The following is a 12,649-nucleotide window of genomic DNA, read 5'->3' on the forward strand; positions in this document are numbered from 1 at the left end:
TTACAGTGGAACCCCTTCTGCTGATCTTAATACCTGAAAGGGTCTGTACAGATGGAGATTTTTTTTTCAGATTTTGGGAGCTTAAGCAGTTTAGGGCTTCAAATACCAGTGGGAGCACATTGAATTGAGCCCAGAAACAAACTGGCAACCAGTATAGCTGTTTTAAAACAGAAGTGGGGAACCATGGGCCAGAGATTTCCCCCTGACTTCTATAATAGGTACCTGGAATGGTCTGTCTTTTCCAGGGGCAGTTTTCATATCATCAGCTTTGCACTTCAGAGCTAATCCAAGAACGAGGCAGCACCAATAAATCTCCCTTCCCCCCAGGATTGCAGAGCTGCTGCCATGCACAATTCTTCAAGACCAAGGTTCCAAATCCATTCCACAGTAGTTTATACAAGGTGTGCACTCTCTTCTCTTGCTGATTTCAGTTATTTCTAGTGTGGTTTATATACAGGAATCCAAATTTAAAATACAAAGCAGAATCTCAACGCAGCACAGTTTCACCAGGTTTGGGAATGGTTGCCTGTAGGAAAATGTCTATATCTATCTATCTATCTATCTATCTATCTATCTATCTATATCTATCTAGCTATCTAATCTATCTATATCTGTCTTTCTGTCTGTCCACCTATCTGCTAGATACTTTTCATGAGCAAGTTTCATCGAGTTCAACCAACAAATAAACTGAACCTGATCATACTGGATGCCCAATATATTATGGCTCAAGATGAAAAAAATAATAATTCTGCTATGCATTCCATTATATGGGCTCTGTGAGCAATAGGCAATGCTTATTTTGCAAAACATAAAGTCATGTGCATCACTATCCTAAGGTAAACAAGGCAATTGTCAGGGCCTGCCTTGAGTCTAGGAGCATCTAGAAAGACATATCTTACAGAGGGATGTGGCTCCCAGATAAGTGGGCATAGAATCGCAGCCACAAAAACTGTACTTGATGTGGCTCCCCCCCTCCCAAAATGTATGCTCATGTCCTTATTTTGCTATGAAAAAACCCGGTATAGTTTACTGCTCTGGGCCTGGCAGGGAGAAGGGAAGAGATAGTTTCATAACATCACTGCTGTGAGCCAATTAGAGCTGTGCACAGCTAGCTTCTGCTGACAAAACTGTTTTCTACTGAGCTGGATCCTGGAAAGATAATTGTCTGATGAGAATGTTCTAACTGCATTTTCACTGCTGTCTCACCATTCAAATTATGTGCGTATACACACTCTAAGTTAAGTCTGAGGCTGACAACAAGTCCGCCTTAGGGGATGAGAAGGACAGGTTCCAACTCTCCTATTTTTATGAGAGCTCCTTGCATTGAGCCTATAACTGGGCAATGAAGGCATCCTCTCTCTCAATAACCACCTTTTTAAAAAAAAAACCCCCAAACATTCTTAAGTAACGAACACTAGAGAAACATGATGGGAAACAAAAAGAAAAAGATAAAAGTCATTGCTTATGAGGCTTACGTGGTGATATCTAACAAGGAGGCAGTGATGGCCACCAACTGGGATGGCTTTCAAAGAGGATGGGGAAACTGATGGAGGACGAGGCTATCAATGGTTGCAAGCCATGGTGGATACATATGTTCTGCCTCCACAGGCAGAGGCAGTTGCTGGAAACAGTTGCTGGGGGGGGGGGGGGAGAGGGAGTGCTCTTGTGCCTGGGTCCTGTGTGTGGGTTTCTCAAAGGCATCTAGCTGGACACGGTGAGAACAAGATGCTGAACTAGATAGGCCATTCACCTGATCCAGACGCCTTTTCTCATCTCCAGTAATTTTGTGTCCCATTGTCAGGGACTAGACTGAGCAAGAAGGCTAGGAAGTGTCCTCTCGGTCTGCTTGGCTCCTCTCGGAAGAGGAGTGGGAGTGGGAAGGTCCCTTGTCTCCAGCAGTTTCAAGAGGAGAAGGAGACAGGGCTAAATTACAACTGAACGAAGAGTTGCCAAGATACAAGATATTGGTGGTGGTGGAGGAGGAGGGAGTGAGAGAGCAGCCAGCAGAGACCTCCCTGGAGAACCTGGGGGAACCTCCTTACCCAAGGGCTTGTCAATCCCTTCGCATTTAAGAACAAAGACTGCAGAGGAGTGTGAATCCTGGGACTTTCTGTAGGTACCTTTGATGTTGTTGGAGATGAAAGCGGAGGGGCTCAGAGTAGGCAACATCTTCTTTGCATGGAGACATGGATTCTTTGTCTTGCACCCAGATGACTGAATAAAACCCATACATTCAAACTTGCTGGTCCTTCTTGCCTTTGATACTACTGGGGGAGAGGATCCTCCATGCCTGACACCCATTCTCCTTCCATCCACATGCAACTTGTACCATATTTCCCCCTCCAATTTCAGTTTCTTTCATCCCTCTTTCACATTCACCTTTTTTTGCTGGAACAGCTTTATTCTCTTATCTCCCTTTCACCTTCTCTTGCCCTTTCCTCTCAGAGGAGGGAGACCTTCTTTCTGTCCTCTCGGCTCCCTGAACCTCTCTGTCTCCTGACCACTTTTACTTGACATGCAAGGAGTTGTTTGTGCTGACATGGGTCCCGCCAAAAAGCTATAGCATGTCTGGGGAACTGGGCAGGCTGTGCCACTGAGGCCCACCTGAATGTGACCCAAGGCTCGCTGGTGAGAAACACTGGTTTAGAGTGCTGCTTTCAGACCAACCAGGAAGAATGACAGTGATGTGTGGTGATTTTTTTTGTAGGGAACAGACAGTGTCCCCCCCAACAAATAGGTGCCAGTACTCACCATGAAGTAGTTACAGTAAGTGCCACACTTTTTAACCAAAAAAAGAGGTGCTGGTACTGCATTCCCTTGAGTACCCCTTGAAAAAAGCACTGGGAACAGTTAGGGGCAGAGGCACCGGCTTGTGAGGGTGATGGGGGGGGGGGATGTCACACAAGTAAGCATCTTGCCTACCTCCCTAAGCCTGGCAGAAGCTTCCCAGGCTTTGGGAAGAAGGTAGCAGGGCTCTGACAAGATGCTGGAGCCCTCTTGCCTCCTTCCCAAAGCTGGGTGGTCTTTGGGAAGAAGAAGAAGAAGAAGAAGAAGAAGAAGAAGAAGAAGAAGAAGAAGAAGAAGAAGAAGAATAGTAGTAGTAGTAGTAGTAGTAGTAGTAATAGTTTGGATTTGATATCCCACTTTGTCACTACCCGAAGGAGTCTCAAAGTGGCTAACAATCTCCTTTCCCTTCCTCCCCCACAACAAACACTCTGTGAGGTGAGTGGGGCTGAGAGACTTCAGAGAAGTGTGACTAGCCCAAGGGCACCCAGCAGCTGCATGTGGAGGAGCGGGGACGTACACCACACTGGGAAGGTGGCAGGAGGGCTCTTGGACCCGTTGGAGCCTCGTGCCACCCTCCCTAAGTTGTGCAGAAGTTTCCCAGGTTTTGGGATGGATGCACCAGGGGAACATTTAGGGGACTAGGCTAATCCCCCTAGTTCACTGACTGCACACCACTGAAGAATGGGGTTCAAATTCTTATTCAGCAATGGAGCTCAATAGGTGATCCTGGACTAGTCATTTTTTCTCTGCCTCACAGGATTGTTGTGAAGGGAAAATGGAGAGGGGAAAATGTACACTATTGCCCTGAGTTCATTGGAGAAGTTGCTGGCTACAAATGCAAGTGTATGTCTAAAGGCTTATTCCATTGTTTATATTAATTGCGCTCAGTAAAATGTGTTAACGAATAAATAAAAACAAAGCTATGTACCAAAAACAAAGAGAATCAGAAAGTCATTTTTATGTCAATCATGGGAATGTGTTTGCGCAAAAACGATACTGCAAAAGGTTTTAGGAGAACTGACAATCTTAAAAAAGAAAAAGAAAAAACCTTTGAGCTTGTGTGACTCAGAAGAGGAGCTGTCCTTGTGGAGTACTGTGTTCTTTCCAAATGCCACACTTAAGTCTCTGTACCCAAGATATGAGACAGAGATTTTGGCAGAACACAAATATTTGTGAAGTGTGCTCATTAACACCTCAAGGCCATCTGTCAAAGTGATTGACATCATGAAGACAAAGTACTGGTAATTCTTCCTAGGCCCCAGCATATGCTGGAGGTTTCTGGGGGCTCATGTGGCACACCTGACAGATGTGTGAGTCATCTGACACAATGGGCAACATTCATGAGTATTCTATTGTCTCAATCATCACAATAGAGGTGTTAATCCTTTTTCCTCCAAACAATCTTCGTTTATGAAAATAGAAAGAACAGATTTTACAAGATAAGGAGATTCAAATTATAAAGCATGCCTATGGTCTATCAGTAAGCCACATTCTGCTAATAATGATGTTCGTGGCATTATGTGAAATGTTATTAAGCAAAATAATGGCTTTCTGAACTGTGCCTTGAGAGAGAAGCTTCACACACTCCCTGCCATGCACTTTGCAAAGCTCCATTAAATGTATCCAGCAAAAAACTAATTGGCACGAATGAGTAACATCAGTGCAAAAGAAGATAGCTTGTCACCTTTCTTTCATGCACCTTGAAGCACTAAGAGGCTTCATTAAACTATCCTGCATTACATTTGAGATTCAGATAAGCCACAAACCAAAAGAAACAATATTTTATTTTCCCATCATTAACTTGTGGGGCAAAAGGAACCTGATGGTCAGAAGACTATTTGAACTGCTCTTGCAGACTCAGAACAATGGCAGTCCATCTAACAGTCCAATCACCTGCATTTTTACTCAGGAGTAAGTCTTTTCAATGTCAGTGGCATTTACCCCAAGTAAACATGCACAAGATTGCCCTTGAACAGCCTATCCTACATATTCAGTGGGTCTTACTCACAAGATAGTATGCATAGGATAAACAGCCTTAGTTTCATAAGCTGGCTGTGATGGTGATATCAATCCCTTGTCATTTGACCCAGCACCAGGTAGTAAAAAGTCTTCTTCTTCTTCTTCTTCTTCTTCTTCTTCTTCTTCTTCTTCTTCTTCTTCTTCTTCTGCGATCGCTCATAGCCAAGTAAGATTGTCTCCCATAAACACGGTTTTAACAATGAGTCTGTAAGTGACTGTGGAGGCCAATTCTGGATCCACACGTCCTTCCACAGTAGGGACATTGGTTTCCGGGTGGCAGTTGGTGGATTTGCCAAGTGTGCCTTCCTCTTGGCACGTTTCTCCCTTGTGTCCTGAGTTCGAGTGTCTTCAAAGCCCATGATGCCTTTGGTAAAGGCTGTTCTCCAATTGGAGCGCTCTCAGGCAAGTGTTTGCCAATTGCTGGTGTTTACACTATATTTTTTTATATTTGCCTTGAGACAGTCTTTAAACCTTTTTTGTTTCCCTGACAATAGAAGTGATGCTTTTGCCTATCTTAGCTAGTGGCCACCGATAGGCCTTTCAATCCACATGCTCATCTAGTCTCCTTCAAAGGCATTTTTGCCAGTTGCCAAAGAGCACCCTGTGACAATGTGTTCTGCAGGTTGATTGTGGACTGTGTACAGCAGTGCTTGGTTTTATTTAAATTAAGCCTGTCCAGTGGATGAGCCTGAGTTTTTGCATTTTAAGAGAATTAATAGTTTTCACAATCTATTCTCTGCCCCATGATTCATGGTGTTTTAAGGCTCTATCATCAGCTCCACTGATCAGAGCTGTTTGGTGCATCACAGGAAGCGACAGAACAGGAAATGTCAGACATTTGTTCTTTTTTATGCTTCTACTGCAGTTCATGAAGGCAGAATGGCCACATCTGCTCTATAGGAAGAAGCAAGCAGTTTCCCTATTTGGAGCACATGTACTGAGATGCACCCTTGCTTCCCGTTTTGCCACTTCCTCCAACATGCAAAAGAGCTCCCACTCATGGGTTGGGTCACAGTAAACATCTAGACTAAAAATGCAATGGCACAACTAAAATGCTACTGAAAAACACAAAAAACCCAACCCCAACCCAGAATGAAAAGAAAAGCACTTTTCAAACTTGCGACAACTTCAGAACCAATTCACAGAATATAATGAATGAATATCTCAATTAGCCTGGTGCCTACAAAGCAACTAAGATGTAGTCATCCAGCTTGACAGTACATTTGTAAATACTGCCATTCTAAATAAATTGATTGTCTCCTATACCTTATGATGATTCTAACAATTTGGGAGCGGGGTGGGGTAGGGGAGCTAAACAAAAAGCAAATCATCACTTTATATATTTCACATATTCCCCTCCCCCCTAACATGTAATCTTAAAAACAGGCAAATGAAAATTAGATTTTGCTCAAGTTGTTATTGCTGCACAACCTAGAAGTGATTTGAAGGTGCATTTATTCTGTGGTTGACATTATTCATTTACCTATTGCAATAGTACATCTAACTTCATGAGGCAGGGCCAATTATCCACAGGCCCCAACCAACCAACCAACCAACCAACCAACCAACCAACCAAACCATGCAATCTCCATAAGAGTACACCACAAGAGGAGGACACATGGAAGGACCACAGAAAATGTCTAGGATGAAAATAGACCCAGGAGTCTCCTGCCACATGCATGCCAGCAATATGTTCTTCTTAGTAAATAGTGTATAGGCAAGAAGGGGGTGGGTAATCCCATTCTTATAGTGGCCAACCCGTGGGAAATTGTGATGCACTGGCATGGACTGATTGGACTGGTGGGAGGAACCAGCTGAAGAACCACCAAGGGAAGAAGGCTCAGAGCCAGGGAGTGGTGGTGGATAGAGGGAAAAGAGGAAGAAAACTGGGAAGAGGAGGTGTTGGAAGCTGAAGAGGTAACAGGGCTTAGTGAGCTGGGAGACTCTAAGGTAGAGAGAAGTCTAGAATCAGAGGCAGAAGCTGAAGCAGGAGAGGAAAGAGGCCAAGAAGCAAAGAGGATTCAGGCTGGTGAAGAGTTATGGGTGCGTCTCCCTCCTGCTGCAACAAACTCCCCTCCCCTCCAAGAAGCAGGAGAAGCATGAATCCCTGGTTTGCTGCATGCTGGGGAGTCTCCAATTGGCTGGAAAATATGTGGAGGGGATGTAGATGGCTGTGGGGAGGCATGGGCTTTTGGTCTGCGTAACTGATACTCAGTCAAGTCTGTGGAGATTGTGTTTTTGCTAATAAAGAGTTAACTCCAACTTGCAACGGCATGATTTACTGTGGGCTCACTCTTTGACAAACAATTCTTCAAACAAAACAGGAGTACAAAAAGCATATATTAGGGCAAGTGCTGTTCAAAACAAAATTGCATCAGGGAACATTGCTTGTAATAAATGAAATATTTAGGAAAAAATAATACAAAATGGCCTTATTTATTTATTTATTTATTTATTTATTTATATATATAACACCCTTTACCCAAAGATCACATTTATTGGTATATTGTGATAAATATGTTCACAAATGTATATGAATTTTTGCATGGAGCTTTTTTTAAAAAAATAAAGCAAAATAGTTAATTGATATGAAAATAGGGTGAACTGAACTGAAAAATGGAAAAATGAGAAATTGAGAGAAACTGCACCATCTTGAAGGACTAAATACTGTAGTCTTTTTTATTATTATTAACCTATGAACCTAATAAATTCCTAGCCAGTAATTCATGCCCTGCCCCACCTTAACTGTGTAGAAAAGAAAAAAAGTTGAAAATATATGAGTTCAACTTTTCATATAAAAGCTCATCACTATTATGAAGGAGGGATTTGAGTGTATGCTGGAAATGTAGGCTTCACAGTTAAAGTAGGTCCAAATGCTCTGTTGTCCTAGTGCAACAAATCCACTTTCAAAAACCAACCACAGACGTTTTGCGGTTAGGAAAGTGACAGAATGCAATGAATGATTTAATGGGGAGATGTATAAACACCTCACAAGCAAATCAGGATGAATACTCAATAAAGAGCAGACTTTGGCCACATTCGCAACATACATTTAAAGCACTATGATACCAGTACTAGCTTCCAGCAAAGAATTTTGGAAGCCACAGTTTTTTAAGGGTGCTGAGAGTTGTTAGGGGACCCCTATTCTTCTCCCAAGGCTACACTTCCCAGAGTTCCCTGGGGAAAGGGATCAATTGTTAAGCCACTATGGGGATTGTAACCCTGTGAGGGGAATCTAACAACGCTCAGCACCCTTAACAAACGACAATTCCCACAATTTTGGGAGGAAGCCATGACTGCTTAGAGTAGTGTCATAGTGCTTTAAAGGAATAATGTGACTGTGGTCTAGGTCTAACTTCTGTGTAAGCATTGTGCAAGCAAATCAGAATAAACACTCAAAAAACCTATCACGTGGAGGAGCCCTAGGTGCCAGTGACCTGAGGTTTTCATGCAGCCCAATGAATTATAAACACTTGGCACCGGCTATGCACCGGGAAGTGATGCGTTAAAGCCGTCAAACACATGTTTATTTCATGCTAAACTGTAACCTTGACTGCTCCGTCAAAGTCTCCAGCTCCTTATCTTTCACCACTTTCTCAAAGACAGCCAACATTTTTTCCCACTGACTGCCCTTGAATAGGCAGTTCTGTCGGATGGCGAGGGAGCTGTGGCGGCAATGTGCTAAGTGAGCTTTTTTGTACAGGTCATTAATAGGCCGAGTACCTTGCGCGGAAGCCGGAATCTATTGGTTGTGCTTTGTTGCTTCAGATAAGTGAGCATCATGATCTTGCTCCTTGTTCTCAGACTGTTTCGCATCATTTCCTGTGGAAAACAAGCCTGTTCCACTTCACAGCAACACAAAGTAAGATTACAGGATGCTTGAAAATACATTATGGGCTTGATTCATCCCTGCCGGCATGTTGCAGCTCATGTGCCAGCTTGGGCAACTGCGCCTGAGGGAGGCTGCTCATTAAATGCACTGCTAGCTTCTCCAAGGAATTTAGTGGAGGCAGATCAGCCTTGATTTGCAGACTGGTCTCGATAAGGACCTGTTCACCTGATCCTGTGCTCCTTAACTTGCATCCTGCATCTAATCCAGAAGTGCAGTAAGAGATCAAAGGGGACATCTTGCAAAATCAGAAACTCCATTGCAGGGCAATGGCGTCCAAGAAGATGATGCAGCCAAAACAAGACCCATAATTTTAGGAAAGTTGTTCCCAAACTTTCCTCCCTGCAGATGACTTGAACATTGCTGAAGGTCTTGGCAGACCACTTAATGACTTTTCTGCCGGTGGTTGTGCTAGATGATTTTTAATTGTATTTTCACAGACACACCATGTTACAAGTGAATGAAACTTGACCCTCCGGTGGCACAACGGATCAGTGTGTCTGGTTGTTGACCAGAAGGTTGGTGGTTTGAGCCCACCCAGGCACAGCTGTGGACAGGATTCCTACATTGCAGGGGATTGGACAAGATGACACTTCTAGCTCTACAATTCTATGATTCTAAGTCATGACCACTGGTGGTTCTCCAACCATATCGTCTGGGAGCCCCAATTTTAGTTCATGAGAAGAGTCTGCTGGACCAGGCCAATGGCAAAGTCCAGCATCCTGTTTTCACAGTGGCCAACCAGATGCCTATGGGAAGACTGCAAGCAGGACCTGAGCACAACAGGAAGAGTTGCTAAGACCACTAGGCCTCAGCTGTGGTTTATTTTCTTGAATAAAGATTTAACTTCACTAGCCTTGGGTGATTTATTGTTTTTTGTTGTTGCTGACCTACGCCTGACTCAAGCCCTGACAACATGCTACTAGGCTAGGTTCAAGATTTTTGTGTTAATTTGTAATACAGCTTTGGTCTACGATACCTTAATGACAACCTGATACTTTATATTCCTGAGATGTTCAGGGGAGTCACTGTCCATGCCTTGCATGGGTCATAGTCACATGGAGCCACACATTCAGCACTGTGGGTCCATTTCTGAGATCAGACAGGCCTTCTTCCCTGTTGAACTTCCGGTGCTTGGTGAAGACATTAAAAAATTCCAGTAGGCATTTTAAGTAAGTTTTCTGATTTATTTGAACTGACCCCCTCCACTTTATTCCTGTTCTTTTTCTTTTTCTTGCAATTCTATTGTACACAGCTTAGATGCTACAGTGTTCAGCAGGATGCAAATTGTGGAAATAAATGACATGTGAAGGCACAATTCCAAGCAGAATTACTAGATGGTGTTAATGTAAATTAATGTGAGTCATATCCCCAGAGGCAGGGGTTTGTGCCTTTCTCATGATTCAGCAGCATTAGAGAGAATCAGGCTGCAACTTATGTGGCTTTGAGACTCCTTAAGGGTTCAAACTCTTCTTCTTCTTCTAATATCCTTATATCATCCACCTCTTCACTCCCTCTATGCAATTTCCCCGTATTAAGGCTTGGGCAAGAACAAGGGCAAATAGGACAGAAAGGGAAGGATGTTGTCTCAGTATAAGTCCATTTGGTCCACCTAAGCCAACGGTTGCCAACTTTTCTGGGTCTGTTTGCACAGGAGTGCCATGGGTGCACCACACATGGCCCATAACCTCCCTGCCAGCAATTAAGCTTGGAAAAAGAGTTTTAGCTTTACAGTGGACGCTCGGGTTGTGAATGTTAACTGCACAAGCGCGGGTTGCGATTCGGTGCTTCTGTGCATGCACAACCCCCGAAACCTGGTAGTAACCTCTTCCAATACTTTCGGGTTTTGGTGGGTCTGTAACCCGAAAAAAACGCAACCTGAAGCATCTGTAACCCGAGGTATGACTGTATTTCAAGACTCTTCCCCTGCCCCCAGCTGCTTTTTGCTGGGTTATCTTCCCTCCTCAACTGTAAATATCAATAAAATGGGATTGGAAAAAAGATAAGCTTGTGGCAAGTGGGAGGATGGGGGCTAACATACCACAAGTCACAGCTGGTGTTAGGGACTGGGCAGAGGAGGAATGGTGGGGACTGCCTCCCCAGCTTGACCCTTCCAGGAAGGAGGAAGAGGAAGACAGTATAGATTTACAACAGGGCTTTGCGGGAGGTCACAGCTCAGAGGCAGATGAGGGGAAAAGTTGGGAAATAATGGGAGAGGCGTAGGAGGAAGTGGAAGTGGAGCTACAGCTGATGGACACAATGTCATTGGAAATACATTCTAGAACCAGGTGAGCCTTGAAAGTAGGAGAGCAAAGAGCTCAAAGATAGAGGGTACTTAGCGGCACCTGTAGAAGTGACGAATGAGGAAGTGGGAGAGACGGGGGTGGTAAGATTTGCTCGGGACAGCGCCATTATCCAAGAGGCTGGGTTCTATAGCCTCTCTCTGTAAATATTGAATAAAAAAGGACAGTAAGAAACCTTTCCTTGTCTTTATACTTTCCTGGGCAACCATCTAGGAACCTCTGACAGCATTCTGACAGCTGGGGAGGGAAGGAGCAATACTTTCCAATTGTACCCACACAACAATTAGGTTAGGAAGAAAAACCCTTCTGTTAGCTGCAATAGGCTTCTTCCATTCCTATCAACAGGCAACATAAGAAGAGCCTACTAGATCAGGCCGATGGTCCATATAGTGGAGCATTCTGCAACCACAGTGGCCACCACGAAACTCCCAAGTGGGACCTGAGCAGAAGATCACACTCCCCAGTGGTATTTTTCAGCAACTGGTATTGAGAAGCATTACTGCCTCTGACCGTGAAGGCAGAGCATAGTCATCATGGCTACTAGCCTTCTCCTCCATGAATTTGTCCAATCCTCTATCCATTCATTCATTCATTCATTCATTTCAATTGTATGCTGCTTTTCCACACACAAAAGAAGCATGCTCAAGACAGCTTGCAACAAAGAAAGAGGCATGCATTTCAAACAGACATGACTAAGACAATTTCATAATAACACAGCAAAACTACAGCGAATATAACATACCAACCCTCCCCCATTCCAATGCTATAAACATAACAAGATTGCTTAAACAACATGCAGCACCCAATAGCGAAAAAGAACAAGGGAGCTTCACAGTTTCACCTTAGTCTTGGAAATATTCCCTACATGATGTTCCTCGCAGTTCCTTTACTTCAGCAGCTTCTTATCAGGCTTCCAAGGCCAAGAGGTAGAGCAACTGGCCCTCCCAGCTGGTAGCCATCATTGCCTTCTGTGGTGGTGAGTGCCATAGTTCAAGAATGTAAATTGCAGGGAGGATGTGACCCTGTGGTTTTTAGGGATAGCCTCTCCAAGTGCATGAGTGACCACGGGCACAGTGTTGGTTACCCATCATCTAGCCCATATCATCTACTCTGAGTGGCAGCAGCCCGCCAAGGACTTTGGCAAAAGTTCTCTAGCATTGCTAGCTGAGTTCCTTTTAATTCAAACCCAGGGATTGATCCAAGGACCTGAAACGGGCTATACAGCTGAGCTTTGGTCCTTTCCTAAGATAAGGCCTTCTGGGTAGTGGAGCCCTCCCCTTGCAAAACTCCCTCCCTTCAGATGTCAAGGAGATAAAGAGCTACATAACTTTTAGAAGACACCTGAAGGCAGCCCTGTATCAGGAAGTTTTCAATGTTTGATGTTTTACTGTTTTATATATGCTGTACATTTGAAGCCCAAAGCCTGGATGTGGAATTCTTTGAAAACAGCATGCCCCTTAAAATTAAGTGAAAACAAAATATACCTACTGGAAACAAACAAATACAGTTTGCCAAATACCCCACTCCAAAAAACAAACAAACAAACAAACAAACAAACAAACGAGAATGCCAGAAGAAATTGAGCTATAGACCTTTGTCTGGAAATGTGCAATAGAAAAAAGGCAAACAAAAGGATTTTTGCACCATATCA

General features: G+C 43.8%; 1 long non-coding RNA gene across 2 annotated transcripts in view; it reads left to right on the plus strand.

Moving 5' to 3' along the window:
• Nucleotides 1-12,649, plus strand: part of LOC308462552 — a 149,286-nt gene that overhangs the window by 34,613 nt on the left and 102,024 nt on the right. The gene's annotated exons all lie outside the window — the stretch shown is intronic.

The sequence above is a fragment of the Podarcis pityusensis genome (assembly GCF_964106645.2).
Source record: "Podarcis pityusensis genome assembly, chromosome: 1".
NCBI classification, from domain to species: domain Eukaryota; kingdom Metazoa; phylum Chordata; class Lepidosauria; order Squamata; family Lacertidae; genus Podarcis; species Podarcis pityusensis.